This window comes from Bos mutus, chromosome 13, assembly GCF_027580195.1.
Source record: "Bos mutus isolate GX-2022 chromosome 13, NWIPB_WYAK_1.1, whole genome shotgun sequence".
NCBI lineage: Eukaryota > Metazoa > Chordata > Mammalia > Artiodactyla > Bovidae > Bos > Bos mutus.
The window spans coordinates 19,406,908-19,426,919 of NC_091629.1; the positions used below are offsets into that span (position 1 = coordinate 19,406,908).

The 20,012-nt window shown below is 47.7% G+C and overlaps 1 long non-coding RNA gene across 1 annotated transcript in view; it reads right to left on the reverse strand.

Moving 5' to 3' along the window:
• The window catches only part of LOC138990510 (uncharacterized), a 37,586-nt gene extending 17,873 nt beyond the window's left edge, over positions 1–19,713 (reverse strand). The window contains exons 1-2 of the long non-coding RNA XR_011466653.1: positions 19,575–19,713; positions 10,606–10,732 (exon numbers count right to left, since the gene is read on the reverse strand). This is a non-coding gene — a long non-coding RNA (uncharacterized lncRNA). The remainder of the gene's footprint in view (positions 1–10,605; positions 10,733–19,574) is intronic.
• Between the last annotated feature and the right edge of the window lie 299 nt (positions 19,714–20,012).

Below are 20,012 nucleotides of genomic sequence, written 5' to 3' on the forward strand. Positions count from 1 at the left end.
CCCCCAGCTTTGAGGTCAAGACAGCCCTCCAACTGGTCCCAATGGAGGCCACTGGCTTCATTACAGCCAAATCAATGCACCTGATGCCGTGGGTTCGGTCATTGGAAGAATGAGTGCCCAGCAGGAAGAAGGGAGAATAAATCCCTCCCGGTTGCAGAACTCACTAACATAGAGACTGAATAGGGATGCCGGGGCTCGAAGACTTCAGGTCCCTGAGAGCCCATGGTAACTTTAAAAGTTGGGAACCAAGACATTGACCTTATGGTGGACACCGGGCAGAATTGTCCGTGGTAACTAAAGCCGTGGCGCCACTGTCTAAAAGGACCGCCGCCGTAACTGGGTTTCGGGAGAAGAAATGGTTAAGTCGCTTTGCCAGCCCAGGAAACATCGGGGGGGTCACCAAGTGATTCATGAGTTCCTCTATATCCCTGAGTGCCCACTACCCCTGCCGGGGAGAGACTTACTCTCAAACTGGGAGCACAGGTGACTTTCTCTCCTGAAGAGAGGCCCACTTTTCGGGTGGGCACAACAACCTACTTACTCTCCCTCTCTGTGCCCCCTCAAGACAAATGGAGGCTACGTGAGCCCCCTGGAGATAAACAGGCCAGGAGACAGAGTTGAAGAGAAGGCTAACTCAGCTGTTCCCTGAGGTCTGGGGTGAAGATAACCACCCTGGGCTAGCTAGACACCAAGCCCCTGTAATAATAGAACTCAAAGCTGGCACCACCCTGGTGAGAAAGCATCAATACCCAATACCCATAGGAGCCCGAATCGGGATTCTGCCTCACATCAGCAGGCTAAAACAGGCAGGCATCCTGGTGGAATGTCAAACAGCCTGGAACACACCAATCTTACCGGTAAAGAAGGAAGGAGGACAAGACTATAGGCCCGTACAGGACCTCAGATTGGTCAGTCAGGCCACTGTAACTCTGCACCTGTCTGTCCCAAAGCCCTATACCTTACTTAGCCTCCTCCCACCTAAGACAAGGATCTATACTTGCTTGGACCTCACAGATGCCTTTTCCCGTATACGCCTAGCACCTGCGTCACAACCCATTTTTGCCTTTGAATGGGAAGACCCAATCGGAGGCAATAAGCAGCAGGTCACTTGGACACACCTCTCGCAAGGATTCAAAAACACACCAAACATCTTTGGAGAAGCCTTGGCCTCAGGCCTGGAGCCTTTCCAGCCTGAAAGGTATGGATGTTGGCTCCTGCAATATGTGGACGACGTGTTGCTAGCTGCTGAGACCTGGGTAGAATGCTGTGAAGGGACCCCAGTGCTCCTCCACTTGGGGGCAGAGGCAGGATCCCGAGTGTCGAGGAAAAAGGCACAAATCTGCAAGGAGGAGGTAAGGTATTTGGGGTTTGTCTTAAGGGGAGGCACAAGGTTGCTAGACCAATCTAGAAAAGAAGTAATTCTGAGGCCCCCCACGCCTAAGACTCACCGGCAAGTCAGGGAGGTCCTAGGGGCCACTGGATTCTGCAGGATTTGGATTCCAAGGTATTCTCAAATAGCCCAGCCCCTATTTGAGCTCCTGACAGGGCCTGAAGAAAATCCAATAAACTGGACTGAGAAACAGCAGAAAGCCTTTGAGGAGCTAAGACTAGCATTCACCTCTGCCCGTGCCTTGGGATTGCCAGACCTCCCCAAACCGTTCACCTTGTATGTGACTGGGAAAGATGAACAGCCATGGGGGTTTTGACTCAGACCTTGGGAACATGGGACAGGCCAATAGCTTACCTTTCAAAGTGACTTGATAACGTTGCCACCAGGTGGCCTAGCTGTCTGTGGGCAGTGGCCACGGTCGCCTTACTGGTACGTGAAGCTGCAAAGCTGACTTTCGGCCAGGACCTGATTGTAAAGTTCCCACGTGAAGTCAACACCCTCCTTTGAGGAGACCCCCAAAAATGGCTGTCAAACCCTGAATTATTCAATACCAGGGACTGCTATGCGAAAACCCCAATGTCCATATCGAGCCTTGCCAATGGGAGAAGGTGGACCTACCCACGATTGCAAGAAGTCTTAGAGGAGGTCTATGCTAGGCGCCCAGACCTCTGAGACAGGCCAATTTCAAATCCTGACTGGACTCTGTACACTGATGGCACCAGCCTGGTAAAGCTAGGACAGTGACTGTCAGGCTATGCTGTAGTCACAGAGAGGACTGTTATCGAGGCCAGCTCCTTACCACAGCACTGGTCAGCCCAGCGAGCAGAGTTATGGGCCTTAATCCAGGCACTGCAATTGTCAAAGGGTAAGAGAGTGAACGTCTACACCGACTCCCAGTATGCTTTTGCTATGCTCCACGGACATGGGGTGCTATACTGGGAGGGAGGCCTTCTAACAGCCAATGGAAAGGACATTAAGAATAAGAAGGAGATTCTGACTCTGCTAGATGCTGTCTGGAGCCCCACAGAGATAGCAGTCATGCACTGCCGTGGGCATCAGAAGGAAGACACCCCACAGGCTCAAGAAAATAGGCTGGCTGACAAGACCCCCAGATGGGCAGCTGAGGACAGAAATGAATGCAGGGAAATCCCCATGAGAACATTTGTCCTAGCTGAGCTACCCGAGCTGGCCCTAGACTCCCCGACATACACTGAGGCTCAAACCCAACTAGCTGAAGCGGAGGGAGCCACCAAAACAGACAAAGGATGGCAGGAGCTACCAGGTGGTGATCTACTAGTGTCCGAGGAGATGGCCCCCTCTCTGGTGAGCCAAGCCCATCGTTCAACTTACCTAGGACATGACAAATTGGAGGAATTGATCCGAAGGTATTTTCTGGTTCCTCGCCTCCTCTCTGTGTAGAACGGAATCCCCAAATTGCAACACCTGCTCTCAGATTATCACCGCTCCAGGCTGCAGGCCAAACCCCCCAGGCATCCAATTAAAAGGTACCCTTCCTTTTGAACACCTGGAAGTGGACTTCACTGAGATGAAACCATATCGCCATTTTTGTTACCTGTTGGTCTTGGTATGTACATTCTCGGGATGGGTGGTGGCCTTCCCACCTGAACTGAAAGAGCATCAGAAGTGGCTCGGAGCCTCCTTAGGGAAATAGTTCCTCGATTTGGATTCCCCACCAGCACAGGATCAGATAACGGCCCAGCCTTCATATCAGCTCTGATACAACAAGTAAGTAAAGCCATGAAGATAAATGGACGTTACACACTGCCTAGTGGCCTCAGAATTCCGGAATGGTAGAACGAACTAACCGGACACTAAAGGAGACACTTTCTAAATGGATTATAGAAACTGACTGTTCCTGTGTAGATGTACTTCCCATGGCCTTGCTCAAACTCAGGATGACCGCACGGTCCCATGGCTACTCTCCCTACGAAATTGTATATGGGAGGCCTCCTCCCATAATAAGACAGGTAACAACTGATGTACTTCAGGTAAGAGGAGATGGGATATCACAGCAGACGGAACAACTAGGTAAGGTAATTAATCAAGTAACTAAGTTTGTGCGAGAAAGAATACCGTCCCCCTGGGGGAGCAAATGCGTGAGTTTATACCAGGGGACCAGGTATGGGTGAAAGATTGGAAACATGACCCACTAGCCCCAGGGGACAGGTCCTTATACTCTTGTTTTAACCAGCCCTGCCACAATCAAAGTTGCAGGCATTGCCTCTTGGGTCCATCACACCAGAGCGAAGAAGGCATACAACGCTGACCTGGAAGACACCGAGTGGACTACCCAGAAGGACCCTACTGACCCACGGGAAACCAAGATCATTCTGAAGAGGAAGAAGAAAAGGAGGTCCCGGACGAGCCCTCTATAGGATGGAGCTGGGTAAGCGACTCCTGCTACTCGGCTTCACCAACGCAATTCTGAACCTGACCACTGTCCTGGTACAGGGCAACATCTTCATCTCATGGGCACATTCTTACGCGAACTTCCACAACTCCTCCAATTGTTGGGTATGTGGGGCTATGCCCCTGTCAGTAATGGACGGACTCCCCTGGTGAAAGTCCACTTCATGATGGAGACTTTCTACCACTGTGTTCTTTCTTGGAACAACAGAAAGGAACTTTCATTTCTCTCAGCAATCATGATCTTTCTTTGGTCTCCTGCTGTAACAAAGAGCCATCAAATCACCTGGGACATAGCGTTACATTTAGCATGAACACTAGTCTTAAGGCACTAACAAGGGCTTATAACTCATATCTGAAAATTAAAAAGGTGAATGGCACCCTTACAAAAGGGGGACAGGGTTCCCAGTACCTTGAGCAATACTACCAGGTCTGGGATGAATATTTCTGGATGACTTCTGAGAAAGGACAGTTGATTGCTCCTGCTACAATTTGCTGGGAACAAAAAGAACACAAAATTGGGTTTGGAGACCACCCCCTAAACCCCAAAGATTTAAAACATATGGGTTATTTGTCCGCTGAACAATGTAAACAAATCTTGGAAGTAACCTGTCACCCCAATCGGTCTGCTGAGTGGCCCGGTTCCAACTGGAAACATAATCCCAATATCTGCTGGGTAGCCCCCAACGGGACCAAGTGGCTCTGTGGGCCTAACTTATGGCCATGGTTACCAGTGGGCTGGGTAGGGCGTTGCACACTAGGGTTTGTTTTCGCCCCTGGCAGAATTAAGCCTAGCCTACACCATCCTCCAGCAAACCTGCCCTATCTGCATGCAAGATGGACACGATCCACGTTCCAATGGTATGACTATCTTGCTGGCTTCTTTGTACCCTCTATAGGGACAGCAGATATCATGGTTAAGGTAGAGGCCTTAAATAATTTCACTAAACAGGCCCTCTTAGACAGTAAAAAAGCCATTGAAGCTTTGAACGAAGAACAGTCTCAGATGAGGAAGGCAGTAATGCAAAATAGGATGGCATTAGACATACTCACAGCAGCCCAGGGGGGAACTTGTGCCATAATTAAAGTCGAATGTTGTGTATACATCCCTGACCTGTCTGGAAATGTGTCTGCTGCCTTGGAGGATATGCAAAAACAAGTGAAAGCCATGTCTGGTGAAAATATTCCTTTTTGGACTTCGATCCTGTCCTGGGTAAAGGGAGACTGGTGGAAAACCATTGTAAATGTTGTTATAGTATTCTTAATCATACTGGTTTGTGGGCCCTGCTTGTTACAATGCCTTGTGAATTTTGTAACCCAGAGGTTGGTAGCGTTCTCTCATGTGGTTGCCCATAGGACTAACGTACAATCTACCTCTAAATGAATGATGCTCGTTACAGAAACTAAGAGCATCAAGAGTGGGGAATGAAGAAGGAATTCACAGGGCCTGGACCCCATCTCAGGCCTGTTCGTGCTGATCGTGCCCGGCCACCTCTCCAGTGGACTCTGGACTCTGTGCTTAGTGCCTATGGAAACTACAACAGAAGGATAACATCCTCTGGACAGGGGAATCTTGAAGATCACATCCAGGTTACTCATCGCCTAAGAGAAAACATACTCTAATCACCCCGCCTCCGGACAGGTCATAAATCTTTTCTGTATCTATTGGAATGTAACCACAGGCTTATCGATTATTAACTGCTTGGAATGTAACCGCGAGCTTATTGATTGTTAACTGTCTGAACACATAAGACATGAATGATGGGTTATTGTGATTGTATTTACCCTTCCTTTGTTTATGTAAGTCTCAAGGAATTTGGGGTGGTGGGTTTCGACATGTACACATGGGGTATAAAAGATTTTCACAAATGCTGGTCGGGGTCCACCGTGCCTTGGGCCTGCTGGTGTAATAAACTGCACTCCACTATCTGCATTGTCGTTCTGAGTGAGTTAGTTTCCCGGAACGCGTGGCTATAACATTTGGTGCATTGGCTGGGAAACTCCTCACTTTGAGGAGACAGGTCTCATCTGAGGCCACCCCGAGGCCTTGTGGCTTGAATCTCCTAGAGTGGGGAAGGCGACTTGCCCTTCTTGAAAAATTCAGCCTTTCAACGCCCGGTTTCTTCGCTTTGGCAGGTAGTGAATGGCAGCAAGGGAACTGAGCGCTCAGGTGGGGAGGAGCCCAGCGGGCAGGGTGGAAGAGGGGGCCTGATCACCCCCCTGGGAGGGACTAGAGGGAGCAGGGACCCACAGGAGCCTGGAATAGGCAGGCGGCAGTTGCTTGGTACACAGGTCGACGAGGCCTTAGGGCTTAGGAAGGAGATTTGTGAAGGTCATTTAGGAAGTGGTGTCCACTCCGTCTTGGGGAAGATTATCACCAAGCAATTGCCAGGGGATTTTTAGGAGAAGAAACCTGGTCCTTGTGTGCTCATATTCTGCCCTCCCCCAGGAGGTGTCCCATCTGCTGTGAAATTCTTGACCCCATCGGAACTGTCAGGCTAGAAGGAAGGAAATACATAAGTGAGTATGAATTGGCTTTTTCAGAGATGGCCTAGGATGTGGGATATTTAACCCATCTGTGTTTTCATCCGCACCTGATCAAGTCCACCAAAGCAGAACGGACTTTGAAAGTTAAGGGAGAAACAGTCTTGGACCATGTGGTGTTCTGGTTCGGCCGTGCTGACCGGCAGGTGAAGACACGCCGATCCCCCTTCTCCCTCTGGGATCTGGCAGGTAAGGCTCTTCTCACTCCAGTTAGGAAGGAGGCAGAATGGCAATTTAAGTGTTTCATTGAATGGAAATATCAGAAGTACATAGGGTACCGAGAACTTTGTAGACAGAACAAAAAGGAAAAGTAGAAGAAGGTCCGAGAAGGTAAACAAGATGGAGGGAAGTGAATCTAAGGCAACTGTATTGGAGTGCATGATTAAAAATTTAAAGAAGGGATTAGGAGGAGACTATGAGATGAAGATGAAGCCTAACTGCCTCCACATACTCTGTGAGGTCGAATGGCCCCCTGTGGGAGTAGGATGGCCGCCAGGGAACACCACGAACTTAAAAATAGTGGAAGCAGTCTATACAGTAGTCACAAGAGAGCCAGGACACCCGGATCAATATCCGTATATTGACTCATGGCTAGGGTTAGCTCAAGACCCTCCTACTTGGATAAGGTTCTGTATCCAGAAGGGAAAGGGAAAAATATTAATGGCACAAAAATTGACTGATGATAAAAAACGAAATTCTACAGGATTTGGACGGGGACAACCTGACCCCTCCCGCATACTGGATAATGACATGCCCGCCGCCCAGTGCTCCATCAGGACCAGAGGCCACCTTAATGCCCGATCCAGGGCCAGGTGAAGTCCTGCAGCAGCCGCTGCTCCTCCACCAGCTCTCCCCGAGTTCGTAGAGCTGCCACCTCGGCAGGCTCCAATCCCGGTGACAGAAGACTCTGGCCAGCACTTCCAGGATCCAGCTCCAGCTGAACCACCTCTCCCGGTGAGTACTGACAGGAAGGGGAGGGAGACGTTGGAATTAAGCAGAGCCTGCACTCTGCCGGAGAGCTGGAGGGAATGAAAGAGAATAGACAAGAGATTTGCAATGCTAGCTGCTGCTTGGGAAAGTCTATCTCGGGCCCTCCGGAAAACCTCATCTGCCCCAGGGACAGGACAGTCCTTCAACCCGTCCCAGCGGAGGCCCCGGGCCCCATTACAGCCAAACCAGTGTGCCCGGTGCCTGCGCTTTTGGCCACTGGAAGAATGAATGCCCCAAGGCAAGGAAGGAGAAGGAAGCTCCTGCAACTGTGGGGCTTGCTGACTTGGAAATTAAATAGGGCTGCCAGGGCTCAGAGATATTAGGTCCCCGAGAACCCATGGTACTCTTAAAAGTGGGGACCAAACCTTCTTGAGTGCCCAGTACCCCTGTTGGGAAGAGACTTGCTGTCCATCCTAGGAGCATGAGTGACTTTCTTCCCGGAGGAGAGGCCCACCTTCCTGATGGACACTATGACTTATTTGCTCTCTTTCAATAGCCCCACAAGGTGAGTAGAGGTTGCATGAGCCTCCGAAGGAAGAACCAGGTGGGCTGGAAGAGCATGAGAGAGAGCTAACTCAATTATCCCCTGAAGTCTGGGCAGAAGACAACCCTCCCCCGCCCCCATCCCTCAACCAGGCTGGCTAAATAGAGGCCTGGGCCGGCATACTACCCCACATCAATAGATTGAAACAAGCGGGCAGTCTGGTAGAGTGCCAAGTAGGCTTGGAACATGCCAATCCTGCCAGTCAGAAAGGAAGAAGGACAGGACTACAGGCCCATACAGGATCTCAGGCGAGTCAACCAGGCTACTGTGACTTTACATCCCACTGTTCCAACCCCTATACTTTACTTAGCCTCCTCCAGCTGAGGGCTAAAGTTTGTACTTGCCTAGATCTCAAGGATGTCTTCTGCATACGCCTCCGCCCGGCGTCACAGCCCATCTTTGCCTTTGAATGGGAAGATCCAGTCGGGGGCACCAAACAACAGCTCACCTGGACTCCCCCACAAGGGTTTAAGAATTCCCCAACCATCTTTGGGGAAGCCTTGGCTTCTGACCTGGACTCATTCCACCCGGAAAAGTATAGATGTTGGCTCCTACAATATGTGGATGACCAGCTGCTGGCTGCGAGACCAAGAAAAAATGCTGGGAAGGGACAAAAGCACTGCTCCAGCTGCTGATGGAAGCAGGTTACCGGGTGTCGAAGAAGAAGGCACAGATCTGCAAGGAGGAGGTAAGGTATCTGGGGTTTGTTTTAAAGAAGGGCACAAGGGTCCAGACTCTAATTGGGTCCTATATACTGATGGCACTAGCCTCATAAAACAAGGACAACGGCTGTCAGGTTAGCCAAAGCGGAAGGGGCCATCAAGACTGAAAAGGGATGGTGGGAATTGCCAAGTGGCAAATTATTGGTACCGGAGGAGCTGGCACACACTCTGGTAAGCCACACACACCAGCGACCAACCTAGGCCATGCTGCCTGCTCACAGGTTAACGCTGCCTCTCGGGTATTCAGGCAAAAACCTCCGGGGATTCAGCGGAAAGGCACGCTGCCCTTTGAACACCTGGAGTGGACTTCACTGAAATGAAACCTCACCGACACTACCGTTACCTGCTGGTCACGGTATGTACGTTCTCGGGATGGGTAGAAGCTTTTCCTACCTGGACTGAAAGAGCATCCGAAGTAGCCCGGTGCCTGCTTAGGGAAATAGTTCCCAGATTTGGATTTCCTACCAGCACTGGACCAGACAATGGCCTGGCTTTCATAGCTGATTTAGTACAACAAGTGAGCAAAACTTTAAATATCAAATAGAAACTGCACACTGCATATAGGCCCAGAGTTCTTCTGAGATGGTGGAATGAACCAACCGGACACTTAGAGACTCTAAGTGGATCACAGAGACTGACTGCTCCTGGGTGGACTTGCTTCCGATGGCTCTGCTCAGACTCAGGATGACCCCACAGTCCCAAGGCTATTCTCCATATGAAATTGTGTATGGGAGGCCCCTCCCATAATAAAACAGGTGTCAACAAATTTGCCTCAGGTAAGGGGAGGTGGGATTTCACAGCAGATGGAAGTGGGTAAGGTAGTAAATCGGGTAACTAAGTTTGTACAAGAAAGGGTGCTGTTCCCCCTTGGGGAAGATATTCACGAATTTGTGCCTGGGGATCAGGTGTGGGTCAAGGACTGGAAACATGACTCCTTGGCCCCACATTGGAAGGGTCCATATACTGTTGTTCTAACCACTCCTACGGCAGTTAAAGTTGCAGGTGTCACTCCCTGGATCCTCCACATGAGGGTGAAGAGAGCATACCACGCCGACCCAGAGGACGCCAAGGGGACTATACAAAAGGACCCCACTGATCTCCGTGAAACCAAGATCATCTTAAAGAAGAAAAAGAGGTGAAGCTCTACAATCAACTGCTGCTACAAGGACTTGCTGGTATCATCTTGAGAATAACCATAGTTTCAGCACAAGGAGGGACCTGTGCTATAATTAATGTTGAATGCTGTGTATATACTCCTGATTTATCTGGCAATATATCAGCCACCCTAGGTGACATGAAAGGTCAGGTAAAAGCTATGTCTGATGATGATCTTTCTTTTTGGACTTCGGTCCTATCTTGGGTGAAGGGTGATTAGTGGAAAACTATATTTACCATTGTTATAGTTGTCTTGATAGTTCTGCTTTGTGGATCCTGCATTTTACAATGTATTATGAACTCTGTAACCCAGAGGTTGGTGTTGTTCTCCCAAATTGGCAGTCAGAGAGCCAGGGTGCAATATATCCCTATGAGTGATGCTCATACTATGAGTTAAGAGCATCAAGAGGGGGGAATGTAGGAGGAAACGGACAGAACAGGCTCCATCTCGAAAGCAGGACTCCATCTTGGGCCGGACTGTGGACTTTGAGCTATATGCCCAGTATCTATGAAAATGACATACCAACTGGAAAACCAGGCCCCCCGGATGGAAGAGCCCCAGGGCTCATACCTAGACTCTCCATTGCCTAAAAGAATACCCTAATTATCTGTGTAACCAAACAGAATCATAAATTCTATTATGCTTATTGGGGTATGACCACAGGCCTATTGATAATTGTCCTCTGTTAACTACCTAGGCTTAAGGCATATGAATCATGGGTTAACTTTGATTGTATCTTTCTCTTCCTTTCTTTAGACTAGTTTCAGGGAATTTGGGGAGGTGGGTTTGGGCACGTACACTTAGGGTATATAAGGTTTTCACAAAAACTTACCTTGGGGTAAGTTTGGTTGAGGTCCTTGAGTAAGAGGAGACTCTGCCTTGGGCCCGCTGGTGTAATAAACTGCACTCCACTATCTGCATTGTCCTTCTGAGTGAGTTTTGTTTCCCGGAACGCGTGGCTACAACAATATGAGAAAAGAGGAGCAAAGATTACTGATAATGGATGGTTATGGTCCGAGGATGGACAGTTAATAATTCCTGAGAATGCTCAATGGAAAATTCTTAAGGGTTTACACCAGAGTTTTCATTTAGGTGTAGAGAGTACTTACCAGATGGCTTCTCATTCGTTTGAAGGTAAAAATGCAACAAAAACTTTAAAGAACATCATCAAAAGATGCGAGGTTTGTCAGGAAAATAACCCAAAGCTGAGAAGCTAGCAAAATCTGGATTACAACCAAGTGGAAAGCATCCTGGAGAGGACTGGGAAAGTGATTTTACTCATATGCCAAAAGCTAATGGGTATTCTTGCTTACAGCTTTGGGTAGATACTTTTACTGGATGGATTGAGGCTTTTCCCTGTTGTAGTGAAAAGGCTAAGGAGGTTATAAAGATTTTAATCCATGAAATTATCCCCAGGTTTGGGCTGCCACGGAGCCTTCAGAGTGACAATGGCTCCGCCTTTAAAGCTGCTGTAACTCAGGGGGTATCAAAAGCTCTAGGAATAGAATATCACTTACACTGTTCCTGGAGACCCCAATCCTCAGGAAAGGTTGAAAAAGCTAATGACATTATCAAAAGACATCTGCGCAAATTAACTCAAGAGACATAGGACAATTGGAATTAAAGTTCTCCCCATAGCCTTAACGAGGTGTCTTTCGTGGCTCAGCAACAACCTTTCACCCCCAAGCCCCTCCCATGGAGACAGCCTGGGTCTGCCACTGCAAAGAGTTGACCTTCACAGCAGAGGTTAACATTGGAGCTCTGAGCCAGACCTGAATTTGAATCCTGCTGCTTCTTAGCTGCATGACTGTGGGCAAGACGGCTTGGCTCTGGGGCTCTTTTACCTGCACAATGAGGATAACACACTGGGACTTAACTGGGGTGATTCTGTCCCCTGGGAACATTTGGCAAAATCTGGAAACATTTTCAGTTGTCACCACTGGCAAAGGGCACTACGGCCGTCTAGCCACGGATGCTGCTAGAATATCCCACGGTGCAGCCTGGCCCCACACAACAAAGAATTACCTGGCATGAGCTTCTCGTGGCTCAGATGGTAAAGAATCTACCCACAGGGCAGGAGACCTGTGTTTGGTCCCTGGGTTGAGAAGATCCCTGGAGAAGAGAATGGCAACCCGCTCCAGTATTCTCGCCTGGGAAATCCCATGGACAGAGAAGCCTGGCGGGCTACAGTCCATGGGAACACAAAGAGTCGGATACGACTGAGAGACTAACACACACATAATGTCAATAGTACCGAGACTGAGAAACCCTCAGGATAAAGTGATCCCCACATCGTAGGGTTATGGTGAGGATGAAGTTCCTGAAGTAGCTCACACAGGTGTCAGGACTACAGATGCAGCTGCTGTTCCTTCCTGTTCACTTCCCCCACCTCTCTCCCGGCCCAGCCCATCTCCTAGCAGGATGTCGGGGCACCGCAAGGTCTCTGCAGGGAGAACCCTGCCTATGCTATTTCCACATTCCAACCTCAAGTGCATCCTAGGGCCGCCTCCTCACTGGTCTCCCTGCCTCCATGCTTCAATCGCTCAGTCATGTCTGACTCTTTGCAAGCCCATGGACAGCAACATGCCAGGCCTCCCTGTCCATTACCAACTCCTGGAGTTTACCCAAACTCATGTCCATTGAGCCAGTGATGCCATCCAACCATCTCATCCTCTGCCATCCCCTTCTCCTGCCTTCAGTCTTTCCCAGGTTCAGGGTCTTTTCCAATGAGTCAGTTCTTCACATCAGGTGGCCAAAGTATTGGAGCTTCAGCCCCAATCCTTCCAATGAACACTCAGGACTGAATTCCTTTAGGATAGACTGGTTGGATCTCCTTGCTGTCCAAGGGACTCTCAAGAGTCTTCTCCAGCACCACAGTTCAGAAGCATCAATTCTTCGGTGCTCAGCTTTCTTTATAGTCCAGCTCTCACATTCACACATGACTACTGGAAAACTGTAGCTTTGACTAGACGGACCTCCACGCCTGCTCCCTTCCAACCCTTCTTTCACATTACCACCATGGTGAGTCCCTAACCACCAGTGATTTTGAGCACTATGAAGGTTCTAGGTTTTCAACCTGTGTTGAGCCCTTTATATACATTATCTTACTTGGTCTTTAGAAGGACCCTGAGAGACAAAGACCAAGATTGTCTTCATTTTAGAGAAGGGGAAACTGAGGCTCAGAGAGGTTCAGTAAGTGTCCTAAAGTCACACAGCAAGTGAGTGGCAGAGCTGGGATTTGCAACCAGGTCTGGCTGAGCCCAGACCTTTAAACTAGAATGTTACCCAGCATCTCTGGACTCACTAGAACAGTGGGTATGCCTCAGAATCACCTCGGAGGAGGGTCTGTTAAAATGAAAAGGCCATCTATGTTAGACCCCAGGAGTCTGTGGGGCGTTTTTTTTGGGGGGGGCTCATAGGAGCATTTATTAATTATGGTTGCACTGAAGTGCCATTTTACACAAAATGGAGTTTCATTGATTCATAATTCCTGTACTTTCCCCAACATGTATATTTAAAACTGTACTGCCTGTTACATCCTGAAGCATCCATGAGTGGTTAACATTTCTTTGCAGTTTTTTAAAAAATAATTTTTATTGGAGTATAGTTGATTTCCAAGGCCAAATTTGCCTATTACTCCAGGTGTTTCTTGACTTCCTACTTTTGCATTCCAGTCCCCTATAATGAAAAGGACATCTTTTTTGGGTGTTAGTTCTAAAAGGTCTTGTAGGTCTTCATAGAACTGTTCAACCTCAGCTTCTTGGAATACGGAATGAAGCAGGGCAAAGACTAATAGAGTTTTGCCAAGAAAATGCACTGGTCATAGCAAGCACTCTCTTCCAACAACACAAGAGAAGACTCTACACATGGACATCACCAGATGGTCAACACTGAAATCAGATGGATTATATTCTTTGCAGCCAAAGATGGAGAAGCTCTATACAGTCAACAAAAACAAGACCAGGAACTGACTGTAGCTCAGATCATGAACTTCTTATTGCCAAATTCAGACTTAAATTGAAGAAAGTAGGGAAAACCACTAGACCATTCAGGTATGACCTAAATCAAATCCCTTATGATTATACAGTGGAAGTGAGAAATAGATTTAAGGGCCTAGATCTGATGGATAGAGTGCCTGATGAACTATGGACTGAGGTTCATGACATTGTACAGGAGACAGGGATCAAGACCATTCCCATAGAAAAGAAATGCAAAAAAGCAAAATGGCTGTCTGAGGAGGCCTTACAAATAGCTGTGAAAAGAAGAGAAGCGAAAAGCAAAGGAGAAAAGGAAAGATACAAGCATCTGAATGTAGAGTTCCAAAGAATAGCAAGAAGAGATAAGAAAGCCTTCCTCAGCGATCAATGCAAAGAAATAGAGGAAAAAAAACAGGATGGGAAAGACTAGAAATCTCTTCAAGAAAATTAGAGATACGAAGGGAACATTTTGTGCAAAGATGGGCTCGATAAAGGACAGAAATGGTATGGACCTAACACAAGCAGAAGATATTAAGAAGAGGTGGCAAGAATACACAGAAGAACTGTACAAAAAAGATCTTCATGACCAAGATAATACGATGGTGTGATCACTCACCTAGAACCAGACATTCTGGAATGTGAAGTCAAGTGGGCCTTAGAAAGCCTCACTATGAACAAAGCTAGTGAAGGAGATGGAATTCCAGTTGAGCTCTTTCAAATCCTGAAAGATGATGCTGTGAAAGTGCTGCACTCAATATTCCAGCAAATGTGGAAAACTCAGCAGTGGCCACAGGACTGGAAAAGGTCAGTGTTCATTCCAATCCCAAAGAAAGGCAATGCCAAAGAATGCTCAAACTACCACACAATTGCACTCATCTCACATGCTAGTAAAGTAATGCTCAAAATTCTCCAAGCCAGGCTTCAGCAATATGTGAACCGTGAACTTCCTGATGTTCAAGCTGGTTTTAGAAAAGGCAGAGGAACCAGAGATCAAATTGCCAACATCCATGTGCTGGATCATCGAAAAAGCAAGAAAGTTCCAGAAAAACATCTATTTCTGCTTTATTGACTATGCCAAAGCCTTTGACTGTGTGGATTACAATAAACTGTGGAAAATTCTTCAAGAGATGGGAATACCAGAGCACCTGACCTGCCTCTTGAGAAACCAATATGCAGGTCAGGAAGCAACAGTTAGAACTGGACATGGAACAACAGACTGGTTCCAAATAGGAAAAGGAGTACATCAGGGCTGTATATTGTCACCCTGCTTATTTAACTTATATGCAGAGTACATCATGAGAAACGCTGGGCTGGAAGAAGCACAAGCTGGAATCAAGATTGTCGGGAGAAATATCAATAACTTCAGATATGCAGATGACACCACCCTTGTGGCAGAAAGTGAAGAGGAACTCAAAAGCCTCTTGATGAAAGTGAAAGAGGAGAGTGAAAAAGTTGGCTTAAAGCTCAACATTCAGAAAACGAAGATCATGGCATCCGGTCCCATCACTTCATGGGAAATAGATGGGGAAACAATGGAAACAGTGGCTGACTTTATTTTTTGGGGCTCCAATATCACTGCAGATGGTGACTGCAGCCATGAAATTAAAAGATGCTTACTCCTTGGAAGAAAAGTTATGACCAACCTAGATAGCATATTGAAAGGCAGAGACATTACTTTGCCAACAAAGGTCCATTTAGTCAAGTCTATGGTTTTTGCAGTGGTCATGTATGGATGTGAGAGTTGGACTGTGAAGAAAGCTAAGCACCAAAGAACTGATGCTTTTGAACTGTGGTGTTGGAGAAGGCTCCTGAGAGTCCCTTGGACTGCAAGGAGATCCAACCAGTCCATTCTGAAGGAGATCAGCCCTGGGATTTTTTTTGGAAGGAATGATGCTAAAGCTGAAACTCCCGTACGTTGGCCACCTCATGTGAAGAGTTGACTCATTGGAAAAGACTCTGACGCTGGGAGGGATTGGGGACAAGAGGAGAAGGGGACGACAGAGGATGAGATGACTGGATGGCATCACTGACTCGATGGACGTGAGTCTGAGTGAACTCTGGGAGTTGGTGATGGACAGGGAGGCCTGGTGTGCTGCGATTCATGGGGTCGTGAAGAGTCGGACACGACTGAGCGACTGAACTGAACTGAGCTGATAGTTGATTTACAGTGCTGTGTTAGTTTCAGGTGTACAGTAAAATGAATGAGTTATCCATACACATATACGCACTCTTTCTTAGATTTTTTCACATACAGATCATTACAGAGTATTGAGTTCCTTGTGCTATGCAGTAGGTCCTTATTAGTTATCTATTTTACACATAATAGTGTGTATGCCTCAACCCCAACCTCCCAGTTTATCCCTCCCTAGGAATCGGCTTTGACTGCCTTCTCCTCATCCCCACTGTTGCTCTCGTGCTGATGGTCTGGGGACCACACTTGGAGAGACTCTCAGGTCTAGCTGATCCTCTTCCTAAAAGCATCAGTGGTTTCCGTTTCTCCTCAGAATTGAGTCCAAAGTCCTGGGTATGTGATGAAGCCCCCTTTCTTTCCTCCGCCTGAGTTTCTGAGTCTGTGTCCCACCTCTCACCCCTGGGCATTTGCACACACCACACCCCCTGCCTGCAGGGTTTCCTCTCTTTTTGCCTGGTTGGCTGCTACAGGTGCTGGGCTGAGGATTGTAGCCGCGTCGGGCAGCATAACTCTGGACAAGGTCTTCATTCTTTTTTGGGTCTCGGTTTCTCCACTCGGACCATGAGGCTTTGAGTAGATACCAGCTCTGTGAACAGGGACAGTTAAAGCAGGTTTGAAAATCAGGCATCTGGGACGCCCCTCCTGGTTGTGAGTCAGCAGCCCGTTTTCCTGGCAGGTGCTAAGTTCCAAGTCATGCTGCTGAAAAGTTCCAGAAAAGTCCAGACCCAGCGCTTTGGCTGCTGCTTTGGCCAAATCAGTGTTTCCCCACCTTATCTCCAATCGGCTTGCTCATAATATTTAAACACTTGACCTTAAGTTGAGAAATCTAGTGACTCAGAAAGAAAGCAGCTGCAGCTGTCCCCTGCCTCCACCCCCAAACCTCTACCCCTGACGGGGACACGCCCTTCTAGATAGAGAACATACTTTCCCCAACAACTGTTCTTCATGGAGGCAGGAGGAAACCAAGCCCCAGAGAGGGGAAACAACTTCCCTAAAGCCACAGTCAGCCTGCAGCATGCGTGCATGAAATATTTACTGAGCACCTCCTGTGTGCAAGTCCCTACTATGCGGTGGGTGGTAGGAAGACAGTGGTGCACAGGACCAAGATGACAACTGTCCTTCTGAGGAGTTGCATCATAGCAGAAACGTCTTGATCATATTAAAACCTACCATGTGCTGGTCACCCTTTGAAGTAATCTTTATGTGATTAACTGGGGTAATTAATTTATTTGATCCTCATAATAGCCTACGGAGGTGGCTTGTGTCCTTTTGCAGTAAGAAAAATGACATACAGGAAAGTTAAGACACTTGCCTGGGCTCCCTCAACTAGTACAGTGGGCTAGACGGTGAACTCCTAAGATATCAGGTCATAAATTCCTGTGAATGTTACCATAATATGGTAAAGTCTTTGCAGGTGTGATTAAATTAAGGCTTTTAAAAAATATTTCTTTACTTATTTTGGGCTGTGCTGGGTCTTTGTTGCTGCGTGGGCTTTTCTCTAGTTGTGGCGAGCAGGGGCGCCTCTCCGGTTCCGGTGTGTGCCGTATTGCAGCAGCTTTTTTGTTGCAGAGCACATGCTTTAGGTGCGTGGGCTTCAGTAGTTGCGGCACAGGGGCTCAATAGTTCTGGTGCAGGGGCTTAGTTGCTCCACGGCTTGTGGGATCTTGCCAGGCCAGGGATCGAACCCACATCTCCTGTACTGTCAGGCGGATTCTCTACTACTGAGCCACCAGGGAAGCCCAAATTAAGGCTTTTGAGATGATATCCATCAATAATATTCTGGACTATTCAGGAGGGCTGTAAGTGCCAGCACATGTGTCATTATAAGAGGAAGGCAGAGGAAGCGTAGATGGACATGCAGACAAGGAGACAACTTGAAGACAGAGGCAGAGGTTATAGTGCTGTGGTGGCAGGCAAAAAAATGCCGGTGGCCACCAGGAGCTGGAGGAAGGGTGATTCTCCCCTTGGCCCCCCAGCGGGGGTTCTGCCCTGCCAACATCCTGCCACGGTGTTCTGATCCCATGAAACTGATGTTGACCATCTGGCCTCCAGAACTATGAGAGAATGAGTTTCTGTTGTTGCAGATCACCAAGTCTGTGGTAATTTGTGGCAGTCACAGGGAACTAACACAGCTAGTAAGTGGCTGAGTTAGGGTTTGAACCTTAGCAACCTTTCAATTTTCAACTTTACAAATGCACTTTACCTCTGTTCCCTTGCCTTCTGTCAGTTCCAGTCCCACCAGGAAGGTAAATAAAATTATTCAAAAGCAAACTCTTGCTTCTTCCCATTTTCTGATGGTTGGAGGACACGTGTGATGGCAGGTGCTAGAGCAGCCACCCTGCACCCAGAGGGGGAAGCTGCATGGGAGGAATGGCTGAGTCATCCCTGGATCAGTGATCTCTAAATTGTTACACTAGAGACAGAAATAAATTTCTATATTGTTAGAAAGAAAGAAAGGAAGACATGAGGGAGGAGAGAGGAAAGAAAGAAAAAGAAAGAGAAAGGACCTCATTATCTGAGTTCCTCTCAGAAATGCCTGTGAGTTCACAGGCTGCTTTTAACTTTCATGGGGGATGATATGAGTAGCATCTACCATAAAAACCTTGTCTTTTCTGTTAGATTCCTTGTGTAAGAAGACCTTACTGCCGTCTTGGAGTCAAGGCTAGAAAAACATTTGTCTTCAGACAGTCTTGGATATAGTTTTGTTTTTGTTTTTTCTTTCCTTGGATATAGTTCTTTTTCCTTTTTACTTTCCTCCTTCTCCCCCACTTCCTTCTTCATTAAATATTAAGTAAAGAGACTGAAGCAACTCAATACATTTCCCTTTTTACTTTGGCTGCCAGGAAACGTAACTACTCAACTAAAATCAGTATTCAGCTGCCACGATTGATTCATCTCAGATGCATGATCACATTTCTGTCCATGTTCCACTGAATCCAGGTTCATTACTCAATTTTTGTACTTGTTTTGGGAAACTTGGACCAGGCTGAGGGGCAAATTGATTTCTCTCTCACTCACCAGTTGAAGAAATTCTCTGAGCTTCAGTTTCCTTACTTGCAAAATGGGGATGATAATTGTAGAGCAAGAAATAATAGATTGCCCAAGATTCTTCTTGCCCTTCTGGTAACAGAACACATGTCTCCTCTTAGCAAGCACCCCTCCTCCACTCAGTCCACATTGTTCCAGTGGACTGACCCCTGTATCTGTCAGTTTTTGGTACATAAATTGTCCTGAATCTCAGTGGCTTAAAATAATAAGTATTGGGACTTCCCTGGTGGTCCAGTGGTTAAGAATCTGCCTTGCAATGCAGGGGATGCGGGTTCGATCCCTGGTTGGGTAGCTAAGATCCCACATGCCGCAGAGCCACTAAACCCACTCGCCGTGACTACTGAGCCCATGGGCCACAACTAGAGAGTCCAAGGGCTGCAACGGAAGACTCTGCGTGACGCAAAGATACGGTGTGCCCCAACCAAGACTGAGGCAGCCAAAATAAATCCATAAATAAAAAGTATTTATCGTTTCCCATGAGTGAATGGAAGCATGGCACAGTTTTGGTCTCAGCTTGTCTCATGCATCTGGGGTCCGCTTCAGGTTGGCTAAGCAGGTCTGCTGAGTTTGGCTGGGCATACTCACATTTGGGGAGGTCAGGTGGCTGTCTGTTGGTCTAGGCCAGCCTCCTCGGGGGACTGGACTCTCTTCCCTGTGGTTTCTCATCCTCCAGGCTGGTTCTCACAGTGGTTATCCAGGGTTCCAAGAAAGAGCAGAAACTGCAAAGATTCTCGAGGCCAATGCTGGGAACAGGTACAGCATCACTCCCCAGCATTCCATCAGTCAGAGCAAGTCTCAAGGCCAGAACGTGTGGAATAAACTCACAGTGCAAAGGACTTGAGTCCAAGCAGGCCACTAATTACTCATCATTGTAGTGAAACTACTCCAGCCTCCAACTCCACCTCCAGAAGCTGGCAGGAGGTCCAGCCTGGCCCATGTGAACATCCCATATGGCTGCAGGGATTAGTAAAAGGATTTGCATCTGACTTAAAGAAGGCCGACCTGAATCAGCCTCAGACTTTC